We start from the raw sequence: 14,308 nt of genomic DNA on the forward strand, positions 1-14,308 counted from the left end.
AAGCAATGAAGATACATGTTGTCCTGTGCCCCCTCCTGTCCCCCGCCCCATTCTCCACGCTGCACCAAAGGCTGAGAGATGCCATTTCTGCACAGCTCTCCCAGGGGAAGGGGAGACCACTCTGCTTTTTAATGCGGAGAGAAATAAACACGCAAATAAGCCCCTTGCCTCCCCTCGCCCGGGGATTCCACCGGGCGAGGGGAGGGACCATTTCTATACTCGCAACAAACTGATTTTTAAGGAAAAGCAGAAAGCGGGGGAGAGGAGCGGAGGGGAGGGGGCGGATGCTCCGGCATGGCACGCTGTGGCTTCCCTGCGGTTCCGCCGGGGCCGGAGCGGAGCCGGGGCGGTACCGGGACCGGGTCCGGAGCGGTACCGGGGGTGCGGCATGGCCGCTGTCCGCACGGGGGCGTGGCCTCGGGGTGACGTCATGGGGCGTGCCGGGGGCGTGCCGCGGCGGCGGTGCCGCGCCGGGCGGGCGCGGGATGGGGCGGGGGGCGCGGCCGGACCCGGCGGGCCGGCAGCCGGCTGGGCGGGCTCCCTGCGGCACCCGGGCTCGCCCCGGCACCGGTGAGAGCGGGGGCGGCTCCGCACCTGCGGGGTCCCGGCGGGGACGGGCGCTGTCTTTTTTTTAAATTTTATTTTTTAAAAATAATTTATTTCTTTTTCCGGTGGATTTGCTTTGGTTGTTCGTTTGGTTGGTTTGTTGATTCTTTTTGTGTTGTTCTTGTTGTTTCGGGGCTTTTCGCGGGAGAAGCGCATCGCGGGAGACGGCGCTGCTGCCGCCGTCCCCTCGGCCGGTGCCGGCTGCGGGCATCGGGGGAAGGTTCCCGGCAGCTCCGTGGGGCTGGCGCTTGGACAGCGGCGGCCCCGGCTAGCCCGGGCTCTCGGGGGCGATTTCACACCCTCCTTCACTTGGCACCACCCTAAATGCCGCTCTAACGATCAGGGATTTCCGAGTAAGTGTGGCATGTCGCGACAAGAGGGAACCCAGGTTAGAAAACCCTGGCGTGGGAGCGCAGGCGAACTTGGTCTTTGTTTGTAATCATATTTTAAGTAATTTCTTGTTTAGGTGATGCTCTGTGTGTGGGAAGGTGGATAAAGTACCAGTCCTTGCAAAGCGAGACAGTGAAAGCTGTGGAAATGTGTACGGAGTTGTTCAGGTTCCCACCGCTGTCGGCATATCTTGCTGAGACTATCTGGACAAGGTTCCTCCTCATCTGGCAGTTCTCACTTTTCTTCTCCCCCATGTATTTTGTCCAGACTTCTTCAGCGCACAAGCGTCAAATGCCTTCTCTCACTTCTTCCCTGCCTTATTCTTTCTTGTATTTGCAACTTGTGGCCAGGAGCAATTAAGAAGAAGGAAACACAATCTTAAGCTTTAATGCAATTTAAATTGTCTTCATTGCCTAGCAGAACGGTAGTGGACTGCCTCATGTTTCTCTTTCTCAGTTCTAAATCCTGCAAAGTTCATTTATCGAGAGTGTATGGAGATGTGTAAATCTGATAGTTATTGTTGTGTGTTTTCTTAAATCCCTCTGACTGTGCATGGACTGAAGCAAGTAGACCAAGTGATGTACTACCTGAGAGAATGAGCTTATCTTGCAAGGCATTTCCTTGTTAATACTGATCAGCTAATATGTACTCTGCCACAGCACTTCATTAAAAAGTTGGGAGCTAATTAGCTGTTTCTTACAGCTAGAGTTCCCGATTTTAATTAGAGTTCCTGTCTTTAAGTTTAAAGTGATTAAAGCAATGCCAAAGCCATTCTGGTTATTTTCAGTGTTTGTTTAAAAAAAGGGGGAAAATGAGTAGTTTTAAGCTCTTTGTAATTCATGTTGAAAAACAAACACTTCTGTTTGGGGTTCTGTTCCTGATTCTGTAGGGTGTGGGGGATGAGATGATTATGTTTATCTTGTATTAGAGTAAGGAAATAAACTAACTAATGGCAATGAAACTCACATGTTTGTTATTCAAGGGTCATTGATTTCAATGGGAAAATCACAATTTGAGAAGGAAAACTCGAAGTGTTGACTAACAAAGATGTGGATAACCTGTGAGCACTCGGGTGGATTTCTCAGTGCTCCAACCATGTACAGGGCTCTGTTTGGTGACTCCTGTGATGGTGACAGCTCTGCTGCTGTCGAATATTATTGACCAAAAGTCTCATCCAAACTTACATAAAGCTGTCATGGTGGTTCAATATCATCCTCCATTATGTCCTCTATTAATCTCATGTGTATACTTCAGACTTCATTCAGCTGAAGAACAGTTACTAGCCTTTGACTTAAAAAAAAAAAAGGATCAATCTAAGGCTCATACATGGGTACCCTGCTGTATTTTAGACAACATTTTAAAACCCTGTTAGGGTTTTGAGAAATTTGCAAATTAGTAATTCCTGAGGGAGTTGTTATACTGATAAGACTTACAGTGTCTTTATTCTGAATATTTCACAGCACTCTTGACACTCTTTAAGGGAAGAGTTTAATGTTTGTTGTACACTGCTAAGGACTTGTGACAAGATTTAGTAATGGGTGCTTTAAAGTACAAAAAATGAAGTTCTGGAAAATGCAAAGCTAGATGAATGGCACCCTTTTAAGATGCATGGATGGGGCAAACTTGCAGTGCTCAGAACTCTCCTGTAGACTGACAGCTGCCCTTGACTCTATGAACTTGTTTGCTTTCAGTATTTGGCCGAGTCAGCACTGTGATAATAGTCATGTTATGGTAGAAAGTTTTCTTGTCTCTTCTGACATTTAAAGGATATTGCTGTTGTTATTATTCCATAGGGACTGAATTCTGTGCAAAAAAACCTTGTTTGCAAAATCTTTGGTGTTAATTTGCCATCACTAGATATTTGCATTCAAGGTGCTTGAGTGCCCTGGTGTCAGGTATGCTGCCATTAGAACCTCTGTAGTCAAATCTCTAAATAATTGTAACCAGATTTTCCATAGGTTTGTTAATGACAGAGCACATGAACTAATATGATGCCAGCATGGATAACGAGGTGAAAATCATCTGTGTTTTTATATTTGATGTGGGATGTTGATAGTGGCTGCTGCAATTTTTAATATTCTTAGAATAACTGTCTGACTTAGACAATTGGCTTTTCTCTTGTGGGTCAGGCAAGTTTCCATACTAGGAATACCTATGTGCAAAAATTAAAGCATTTAATACGTATTTAGAAGACTTTACTGGTTAGACTGTTGTCCATACTACCTAAGAGCAAAATGCCCCAAACGTGTTCCATGTATGGAATCATGGAGGGATTTGGGTTGGAAGGGATCTTATGGATCATCTAGTTTAAAACCCTCTGCCATGGTGAGGGACATCATGGGAATTGAAAGTGTCTCTTTAGTCTGTGGACTAAAGAGTTTCTACTGGAGTGGTCCAGCTAGGAGTAGATTCATCTGCTGGTAGCCTTTTCCCAGGCCATATACATCTCTTTGTAATTTTGGTCCTCTTCTCCCTTTTCAGTTCTCCCTGGTTTCTGCTGCCACAGCCGTGCTGCTGCCAGATGCCTGTTTGCTGGTTTTGCTGCCTGTTTGCATTGCTGCCTTTCCCCTTCTAGTTTTTCAGTTTTGATTTTGTTTGGAGTTTTTTTGTATGTATGTAACACATTTCTTAGTCCAGTAGATGTGCTGGTTGTGTCCCTGCCCATGGCATGGGGTTGGAACTAGAGGATCCATGTTCCTTCCAACCTAACTCATTCTGTCATTCAGTGTAGCATACAAGACAATGAAATTATATGCTTTGACTTGAAAAAAAAGTTAGGATCTGTAAAGAGAAACATCTTGTTATATGAAATTAAATCCAGAACAGTCTCATCATCTTAATAGCAGTGCAAATTCAAATAATGACTTAATAGAGGAACTTAAACCTTTAATGTGATGAGAATAACCTTGTTAATTATCAGGGTTAATGAGGTGCATTTCTTTGAAGTGAACGGAGTGATCACAGGCCAGAAAAAAAGATCTCTCTTCTGCTGGGTAGTATTTTTCCAATTCATTGGTAATTGAAAAGGAGATTTTATTCCAGGCAAGTGTGTGATATTACAGCAATTTATATCAGATTCTTCAGGAAAGAGGGATAAACACCTATTTAAAAAGTAGACTTAATGATACAGTTAAAGCAATAATGAGTAGTAAGCTAACTTTAGGTTATTTTCTGAGCCATTTCGATGGTTCAATGCCTTTCCCACCCCCCACCCCCCCCAAATTCATTGGCAACCAGGCATACACTGAAACTTAAATCTCATTGGTTAGATTAGAGTTTCATAATTTAGAAATAGTGTAGAGTTTGATAATATTGCATTTTTCAGTGTAATTTCACTGCTCCTTTGGGTATTTCCATACAGCTTATAACTTTTGTTCTATGGAATGATTTTTGGGATGCAGAGGCACTAAAGGTGCTTTTGGTAATTGTACTGCCACAGTGCTGTCCTGTTGGTTTTAGAACAGGTGTACAAGATAAGTTTTGTTCTGTATTGTGAGAGACTTTCATAGTGCTGAGCTGTGGATGGCTGTAAAGTTAATTTCAGAGCAGGTGACTATTGAAAAACAAAGCTTCTAATTTTGCAGTGAAGATAATATATTTATGGCTGTTTTATAATCTTATAAAATGAATGTTTTTTCATGGGGAGTGTGGTTTTCAAGGCATTGAAAGCTTTCTAGTACCTCATGTCCTCATTTTTAGGAAGAGTTCTAATGTTCCTGCCTGGATTTTGTCCCGTTAAGTTTGCTTGTCCATTGCCAAATTTCTTCACAAGAATGACTTCCAGAACTGACCCATCTATACCTGTGCCTCTGGCATGTGAGCCTGCCTGCTTTGGGGCAGTGGTGGGAGGTACAGCATAGTGGGAAACCTCAGTTTGGTAGCTGCTGCCCTGTACTGGCTTGGCTGAACCCTTTATGCTTTTGGGTGAGGTAGAACTTCATCTTAGTCACAACTGAGTGCATTTTTGCAAAGGCAAACTGCATGATATCAAGTTGACTTTGTTTCATTGGTAGCAGCATGGTTGTGATTTGTTGAAGAAGAATGGTAGTCCAAACCCTCAGATTTCAGTAGAATAAAATACATAACTTAAGTCTGGAAAGGTCAGGAAGGGTTTGATGTGCTGGGAATGTTTGTCCAGTTGCTCACCAGCAACTGAAATCCAAGTTTGGTCCATTTGTACCTCCAAGTTGACTTGGAGTAGACAAAATTAAATATCAAATGTGGTTTCTGCAAAAATGTTACATTCAATTTGATTGTATCAAAATAGTGGGCAGTGTACTTCAAAAACTACTTTAGAACAGTGAGAAATTTAATTACTTCTAAGCTATTCAGAAGGAGAGTTTCCCACTCTGAAAACCAGAGGCTTGTTTCATTTGTGATTTGGAACAACATTTGTCCTTGCCTGTTTGACTTCATTGCTAAATGAAGTTCTTTAAGCAAGGTAGTGGTCACTGGCTGATTTCCTCTAAGGCTTTCTGTTTTTCTTATTGGAACAGTTTCTCTTTTTTTTTTTTTTTCCCCACATCTTTAGAAGCATTACAATTAACTACTCCCTTGTATTACATTATTTTGTTTTTTACTTCACGCTGTGTTACAGCTCTTGGGGGGATGCACTGCGGAAGGGAAATGGCACCAAGTTCTGCAGGAACTTGTAGAAATGTAATCCTTGTGGCATTCTATGGTTAGGTCTGCCACTGAGGAAATGCAGGCGGCAGCTTCTGTGCCGGTCAGAGTTCTTTTGGTTATGCTGGGTCATTGAGTGAAAACGTTTTTGACGTCAGTAGCTCACTAATCCCAATTTTCCAGATTCTGCCTGTTGGCTCTCTAAAGCAGAGAAGAGATTGCAAACAAAAGCACAATGAGGGAAGGCCAGGCCATCTTTGCTGTCATGGGAGCAGCTTCCTTGGCCTCCATGGAGTGGAGTTGATGCTGTGATGGCTTGATGACTTCTCATAGAAGATAGGTTTCTCTCTCCCTTCCCCAAGGTTGTCTTCTCTGAAGTCTTTTCCTGATGGAGAAAAAAAAAAAGTATCAGTGATGTTAAGGATCAAGGGACTTGTTTAGCGTGGAGGAAAAGTTCAAAGCGGAAGCCAATTACTAATAACTTGCTTCAGAAGTTAAACTGATCTAACATGAACCAAGTTAAACACATACCTAACCTAAGGGACAAAATTTTGGCATGAGATAAGGTAGTAATAAAATAAGTACTATCATAAGATTTCTGCCAGAGTGGAAGTGAACTTCTGGAGCTATCTGCTGCCAGGACACGGTGTGCATGTGTTACATGCTTTCTAAAACTTCCTCATTATAGGAAGCAGAGGGTCAGGCATTGATCTCTTCTCTTTGGTGACAGAGACCTGGATGAATGGCTTACAGCTATGTCAGAGGAGGTTTAGGTTGCATATTAGTGTAGGGGGATAGAATATAAGAAGATAGTGTGGAAAGTAATCTCGCCCCTAAGGAGTTGCAGCTGGGCCAATTATCAAAGGTTAGGATCAGGCCTGACTTTAACAGGCCACAGCTGAAACCAATGAGAAGAACAGTGCTATAAAAGAGTGGGGTGGCTGTTGAGAAGGGGACTGGAGTCAGTTGGCTGCTTTGTGAAGAAGGAAGAGGCAGTGCTCTGAGGAGCTCCCCACAAGAAAACACCAAGAAGGTATGAAACTTTTGCGATAGGAGACAACAGTGTGGAACTCCTGCAATAAGATGACAACATATTAGGAGAAGATGTTTTCACCTTTCATATTATGTCACCTTTCATATTATATATATATATATATTTCAGAAGATGATCGTTGGACACTGGAATAGGCTTCCCAGGAAAGCAGTCACAGCCCCAAGCCTGCCAGGGCTCTTAGGCACATGGTGTGACTCTTGGGGTGTCCTCTGCAGAGACAGAAGTTGGACTTGATCATCCTGATGGGTTCCTTCCAACTGAGGATATTCTATGTGGTCAAAGTTTGGTGTAAGACATTGTAGGACTTAATAAGTGTGATGGAAGGAGACTGGAAGAATAACATGGAAAGCAGCTTTAATCCTGGTGTATTGCTGGAAGCTGTGAGTTGGTACTTTTTTTCTGTAGCAAAAGGGTGGGCTGAGCTCCAGATCTCTGATTTTTGGGGTTGGCTGAGTACAGAGGCAGCCGTTGACTGGAGTAAAGGAGGAAAAACCCTTGCTCAGAGGCAGGCTGAAGAGTGGAAGTTCTGCATGCTAACACAAAGCAGTGTGTAACAGGATGAAATCTAATCATGCTTCCCTGGTCTTGGGTCATCATCAGAAAGGGATGATTATGCTTCCCAAGGGAAGACCTTGTACTTCAGCATTTCTAGTACGTGAAACTGGCATCAGTCCTTGCCATGTAATCTATGAATGCAGGCACATTGCTCTCCTGGCTTCTGGTGACAAATGTGCTACTTTACCTCATTGCTGCTTTAGGCTCAGAGGGTCTGTGCTGCTTCTTTGGAGAGAAACCTGAAGCACAGCTTCTAAGAGCTGACTTCAAAAGGTGTCCACTATCTCCTCACAGTGGTGTGACCTATTTAAGGTCTGTCTGCCAAGTACAGGTCAGCTGATGCTACCAAGCTGTTTCTCTGGTGAGTACTAATAATTTCAGTGTCTTGTAGAAAATTTATTTATGTGATTATTGTATCAAATTGTCCTTGCCTGTGCTGGCTCTCTGTGTGGGTAAATGGCCATTAAAGAGCCAGCTGATGGGTATGGGTTTTTGTGGAGACAGACGCTTTTCCATAAAGTTGATAAACATAACTGTAGAGGATTGAAAATGTTTACTGTGAAATTTCCTTGTTTGTGTAATACCTCCTTAAAAATCAAAGAGTAACATCAGTGCCTTAGGTTAGTGGAAGTCCTAAAAGATATGAGGTGTGTTGGCTGGAAGGTGACATACCTGCAAAAAGGCCAAATTAATGCCACCTCCAAAAGCTTCTCAAATGCTGGTCTCCACGGCTGGTTGGATGCAGTATTCTGTGGAGCTGGGAGGACAGGACTGACTGTCCACTGGAGGCAAAATGCATCAAAAAGATAAAAGCTCTTTGATAAAGTCCTGTTAGAGTGAAGAACTGAATTCAACTCTGCAATTTTATAAGGATATGCTGAAGTTGGTACGGTGGACAACTTAAGGTAGAGCAAAGCCTGAGAAATTAAGTTCTGTCATTTTCTGTCCTTCTGGAACCTCACAGAGGGGAGGAGGAAACAGGTTGTAGATAAACTGAGTGTTTTCTTGGTAAGTTTGTTACATGAACAGCACTTTGTGAGTAACTTTTTTCCTTTTTTTGTGCCTTTTGAGCAGCATTCGTAGTAATAGTCTGCTGATTCTATTCTGTCCTCCTGTGAAAAAGTCCTAATGCAAACCCTGTTCAGTCTGTAAGTGTTTGAAAATAGCTGTGTTTTATTTAACTATGAACAAGAGGACTTCAAATGCACGTGTTTTTGCTTTGAAAGACAGTGGAAGGCAGTGTTACACAGAAGGAGTTTTGGCAAGCAGAAAGAATGCTGAAGAGAAGTGACAGTGTGAAAGGGGCAGATTTTATCCCTACTGAAAGGGTGGTTGAGGAATTTAAAGAGGAAGGGTAAAAAAAAAAATGTGGAGGGGAAGACAGAGGTAAGGGTTTTGGAAATGGAGAAAGATATAAGCAAGCTCAAGGAAAACCAACTGCTAAAATCTGTGATGGTATGGGGTAGAAGTGAAAAGGAGGAGAGAAAATATTTTAGATAAGAGCAGATTGATATAAGTAGGTGAAATGACCAGAGTGGAAAAAGAAATAGAATCAAGATATGGAATGAAGAATGATGATCAGTGTGTGTGGAACAGGAAATTTTGTTTTAAACATGTTGTGTTGAAATTTTCAAACCTCTTTTTTTCCCCTTTAGCTAAGGGAAAATGCCAGGCTGGTTCTGCAGGCTGAGAGAGGTGAGGCTGCCACAGGTTCATGCCCCAGTTCCATCCAGCAGCCCGGCAGAGCACACCCTGCCAGTGCACAGACACAGAGGATGTGCTCCCACGCCTGCTCCACGTGCTGCCCTGCACACAGCTGTTCCCATGGCCCAGCTCAGCCTGGCACCTTCAGCCACTCACCCCAGTCTCTCTGCTGGTTGGCAGGCAGGAGTTGCTGCACTCACACCCCTGTGCACATATGCAGAATGAGCACAGCCACTCACCCAGAAAAGAGCTGGAAAGGGTTTAATAAGCATACAGGACAGACTGTAATAAGCTGGTCAGGACAGCACACAACCAGGCAGTTGAACCAGCAACCACAATATTTGCATGCAACTGGCCCTTTTTATCTACTTACTCCTTGATTACCTCATGCTTGCTCTTTCCCAAATCCTTTAAATCCATTCCTGCCTTTGGTTTCCCCTGTAAACATCTCATAGCAAGTCCTGTGCAATCCCCAAGTGCCCCTCCCTTACATCCCATAGTGTGTCCCACATCTGTGAGCACTCGTGATGGGTTTCAAAACTGAACAGTGTGACTGAGGTCCTTCTTGGGACTGCCCTGAGAAGAGTCTGAATGGGGCCTCCCCCTCTTCCTTCAAGTCCCTTAATTTGTGTTCTGCCTTTTTCCATGCTTTTCTGTCCCCTAATTTGTGCCATTCTGCAGCCCTGTGGTCCTCTCTCGTTGAGAGAGCCCCTTAATGGGCTGATTGCTCTTGTGGTGGGCCTGGAAGAAGATGGGCAAAATATAATTTGTGCTTCCCCACTTGACACTGTCTCTCTGTGCTCTGTTGTTGGGTGTAAATGAGCTTTCATCATATAGTCTTAACCATATAAAACCATCTTCATTTGCTATGCAAATTTTAAAGAGTAAAATTGGGATGAAAATTCTTTGTTAAATAACATATAGGAATGAAAAATATGTAATGTTATAAAGCACATGCTTCTTTCCTCCTTGTTTGGCTTTATGCTGTGGAATGCTAAATGTAATGTATGACCTGTGAAATCTAGTCAAGTTAAATTTTTGTTTTAAAACTTGAAAGGGTATATTGTTCACTTAAAGAACTAGTCAGTAGCAATAAGCTACAGCACAGGTTACAACACTACTTAAACATCTGTGAGGAATCCAGGTAATGGTAATTGTTACAAAACAAATCTGAGGGAGTGCTTTTGATTGCCTGTGGTGTTGTTGTACCTAATGGAATAGAACTAATTTTTTTTCCCCAGAATTGCCACCAGCATTCCTGTATATGCCTTTCGGAGCTTAGATGACTTCTGAAGTCTATACTATAATTACTTCTTTTTGAACCACGATTAAACATATGTGTGTTCTGAAAAGCTGCCATTAAGATACACTTGAGTTCATGAAAGAATGATTGCGTTCCTCATTGCAAAAGGATTTTTCAGTGCCTTAGGACTGAAGACAGGCCTCTGCACAGAGGAACTGGCAAGCTGAGTTAAACCCTGCAAAGAATACTGGGGACAGGAGCACAAAGTTCATCAGAGGTGTTTCCAGGAGTGGGAATGGGAAACAGTAAAAGTCTAGGTTTGTCTAAAACCTTAATTGAGTGCCATGTTTTGCACCAAGTGATTCCTGTTGCCTACAGGAAAAGGAATAGAAGCATGGAAATGGAAATTAACATGGAGCTTGAATGCAGATTGGCTGTGAAGTGAGGTGTCTAACTAATTAGGCATTAACAGGGAATTGTACTTTTTTTCTTTAAAGGGGCAAAAACTAATCCAAGGAACTGCAGGATTACGGTTTTGACGTCAGTGTTAATCAAGTTCTTAAACTGCTTTTATAGGAAGGGATATTTCTGTTCATAATGGTAAAAGAATATTAGAAAAAGGCATTAGGAGTTTACCAAGGAGAGTGGTACTATAAGGAAATGTGACAGATCAAAGGCCCCTTTGCCTCAGCTGTGCTTATATAGCTGTTTTCATCACTAAACTCTAAATAAGATAAATTTTGTTTTTAAGAAACAAAATACACTGTCAACCTTTTTTGACTTGCATCATGTCATTATTTTGAAGCTTGACTTCTTTGGCAAGTTGAATTTTATAGAGTAAGTACTCTGTAAATGTGTGGGGATAATCACAAGGAAAGTATGACCTGGAATTTGCTCTCCTATCGGCATAATAATGCTGATAGGAGAGCGAATAACCATGTGTATAAATTCTACAAATTGGAGTAGGGTTTCTAATCAATAGAACAACCTCCCAATTGAAAAAATTTTGTATCAAGCCATATCTTACTGCATTAAAATAACGTCTAGGAGATTTCTGAAGAAGGTTCCATAAAGATAATAAGATGCCTGTCAGAATAAGAAGCTGAATTCATGGAGCATGGGCACTACTTTCTGTAGTTCTTTTCCTAAAACAATGTTCAAAAAAAGTGAATGCACCAATATCATAAAAGTATATTTAACAGCAGGTGTATGTCTCTCTCCATGGTGGTATGGAGAAAGGTTTTTCAAACAGAAGCAACCAGTTTCAACACCTACAACAAAGTGAAAACAATTTGGACATAGTGGCATTTTCCCTATACAGGTGATTTCAACATGTTGAAATTTTAAATTGCAAAAAAATCTAGAAAGGAGTTTTCTTGGGTAAAAGTTCTGAAATAGATAGTTGAAATGATAGTTGAAGAGTGTGGTGTGATAAATTATGAATACCCTTCTGTGGGATCTCAGTCTCTCAGAACTGGGGTGCAGGGTGAACAAGACCCCCCCTGGGGGGCTCGGGAGTCCTGGAATGCTGCCAGAGATGTCTGGTGGCTGGACTTTGATCCCACATGGGAGATGACATCAGTATGAGGACGGGAGGATTTCACTGGGGTGAATGGTGAAGGGACAAGTTAATTGGGGTGTGAGATACAGGGCTTAAGATTTCTGTACAGGGGGGTCTAGAGAAGTAAGATGGAGGAATTGGGGCGTGCCCTTCTCCTTCTTCTTCTTCCTCTAGACCTCCATCTTCTGTGGTGATGTTGGCACTCCGGGATTGGACCTTACTAGGGGAACACTGGTTAATAAGGGTAGAGGGTATTGGAGAAAAATGATAAATATTGTATACGTAACTCCGGGTATAAAGATAGGTGACCGCCCCAGGGGCTTTCAGTGTGTGCCCATGGCTGACTGCTGAGCAGAACTCTGTCAGGCCAAGAGAAAATCTTTTAGATAAGCAATTAATAAACACCAAGACCAAGAACAAATCTGAAGCTTCCTCTCGTCCTTTCGAACCCGGGGGCCCAAGGCCATCTTTGGGCTTTTCCCCAGACCATCTGAACAGCCCAGAAATCCCACAATTGGCGTCCGCTGTGCGGGCTATCTCCCACCAAACCTTTCGGGGGGGGGAAAGCCCTGAAGAGCTGAAGAGCCAAGAGAACAGCACTGATAACTCCAGAGGAGGGAAGCCTGAAGAAAGAAAGAAGAAAAAGAAAAAACCGGCCGGGAGAAGCTGCAAAAATCAGCAGTCACTGAGAAATCCCATCTCTCAGCTTCTGCTGAAGACAGCTCGTAGCAGAGCGGCCTGGACTGGGACCAGAAAGGCGCCTCTGATCCATCCCTCGTAATCTGCTGGACGGAGAACAAGGGCCTCCAGACCACGCTGGCGACAGATTCGGTAAGAAGGCCAAAATAATATTATGGGGGCAACACTCTCCCAAGAACAACGGGAAATCTTATCCACCTTACAAAGTGTAGCAGAATTATATACAGAAGGGATCCCAAAGAAAGAATTAAAACAGCTGTTATTATGGGCAAGGCTCAATTACCCACTTGCAGAGACATATCTTTTGTTCGAAGTCGGGTTTTGGCAAGAGATTAATAGGCATTTATATATTTTAGCAACAAAAAAAGATGAGACAGCGTTAAAGCTACTCTCGCCGGCAAGAATCATGTTACAAGGTATTGCAGTCCAGTCTAAAAAACTGGAGAAGCAGCGAGAAGCTGCGGCACCCTCAGAGGAGGGGGCGGAGCGGCAGAGCTCCGGGAAAAAAATTGCTCTGGCTTTGAAAGGCCAGGGGGAAAGGGCTCTCGAAAAAAGAGAGCAGGAAAAAATATTAAAACCCCCGATCAAAAAATGCAACAAACCCCAAGGGCGTCCTGAAACTCCAGAGAGTGTGGAGGAGTCAGGAGCAGAAGGGGGGGAGCAGGAAGATAAGGGATCGGGGGGGGGGCCTGCTCGCGGCGAAAGCGGCGACGCGGCGGCGGCGGCGGGCGCGAGCAGCGCCGGTGAGGATGAGGACACGCCCGCGGAGGGCGAAACTCGCAAAAACCGGGGGATAGACTCACATACCAGCACGGGGGCGGCGAGCGCGCAAGGCGGGCTGAGGGAAAACGCGCAGCCCCGGAGGGCCGCCGCGGCGGGACGCAGGAGGCGCGCGGGTGTAACGTCAGAGCCGGTGCGACGATCAGCTCGAATCGCGGGTAGAGCCGGGGTGCCGGCGGGGGAGGCGAACACAACATCAGAGGAGGAGGGGTCGGATTCTGGGACAGACCGAGGGGCGGGAACCTCGGAGGTGAAACAGGGGGGAGACGATGATGACGTCACCTTGGGGGACACCGGAAGTAGCTCAGAGAGCACGCACGCGCAGAGAGTAAGACGCGGGCGGGCCCGAGCCCGGTCCCCTGTGACGTCGCGGGTGAGGAGGGGCCGTGTTAGGGATTCTACGTCCCGCGGCTCCACACCGTCTCCAGATCTGGTGCCTTTGGTCTCGAGCCTCGGAGTTTCAGTTCCTTCCCTCCATGGGAGACACCGAGCCGGAAGAGGAAGTAGGGTAGTCGAGATTGCACCGTCATCCGAGCCAGGGGGGCCGGTGACAGCGCCACCTAGTGGCAGGAGGGCAGAAGTGCACGACATGCCGGGTCGGCTCGGCGGAGCCACAGCGCCATCTCGTGGCGAGACTGCAACAATGCAGCATTGGGGAAATTTCAATGCTATCGCCTGATTTGAACATGTTAAGAGAGGGAAGGCACAGAGAAAAAAGATCAATACAGCAATATGCAGCAGATTGCAATGATGAAATGTTTTCTTGGGACAAGAAAACGAGTATTGCCACAGCAATCTTCTCACCTCAGACAGCATCGGGGGTGGCCTTGACTCAGATCGACCGCATGGGTTGTTGGTTGAGCAAACATGCGCGGTCTGTGTCTGTCACATTGGATGACATGTTAAAAGACGTCGGTAGTGTGAGACAGGCGACTCTTCAAAATAGAGCAGCAATCGATTATCTATTGCTCGCTCATGGACATGGGTGTGAAGAGTTCGAAGGGATGTGCTGCATGAATCTCTCAGATCATTCAAAGTCAATTCATGAAAATATCAAAAATATAAAGGACAGCATAAATAAGCTTGGTGAGAT

The 14,308-nt window shown here is 44.5% G+C and overlaps 1 protein-coding gene across 1 annotated transcript in view; it reads left to right on the forward strand.

The window, feature by feature from the left end:
- The first annotated feature begins 743 nt into the window (after positions 1-743).
- MARCHF1 (membrane associated ring-CH-type finger 1) overlaps positions 744-14,308 on the forward strand; it is a 224,797-nt gene continuing 211,232 nt past the window's right edge. Inside the window, exon 1 of the mRNA XM_054295491.1 lies at positions 744-959. The gene's annotated coding sequence lies outside the window, so the exon portion shown is untranslated. The remainder of the gene's footprint in view (positions 960-14,308) is intronic.

This window comes from Melozone crissalis, unplaced genomic scaffold (genome assembly GCF_028551555.1).
Source record: "Melozone crissalis strain CALT ecotype California unplaced genomic scaffold, PUWL_Pcris_2 ptg000006l_1, whole genome shotgun sequence".
Lineage (NCBI taxonomy): Eukaryota > Metazoa > Chordata > Aves > Passeriformes > Passerellidae > Melozone > Melozone crissalis.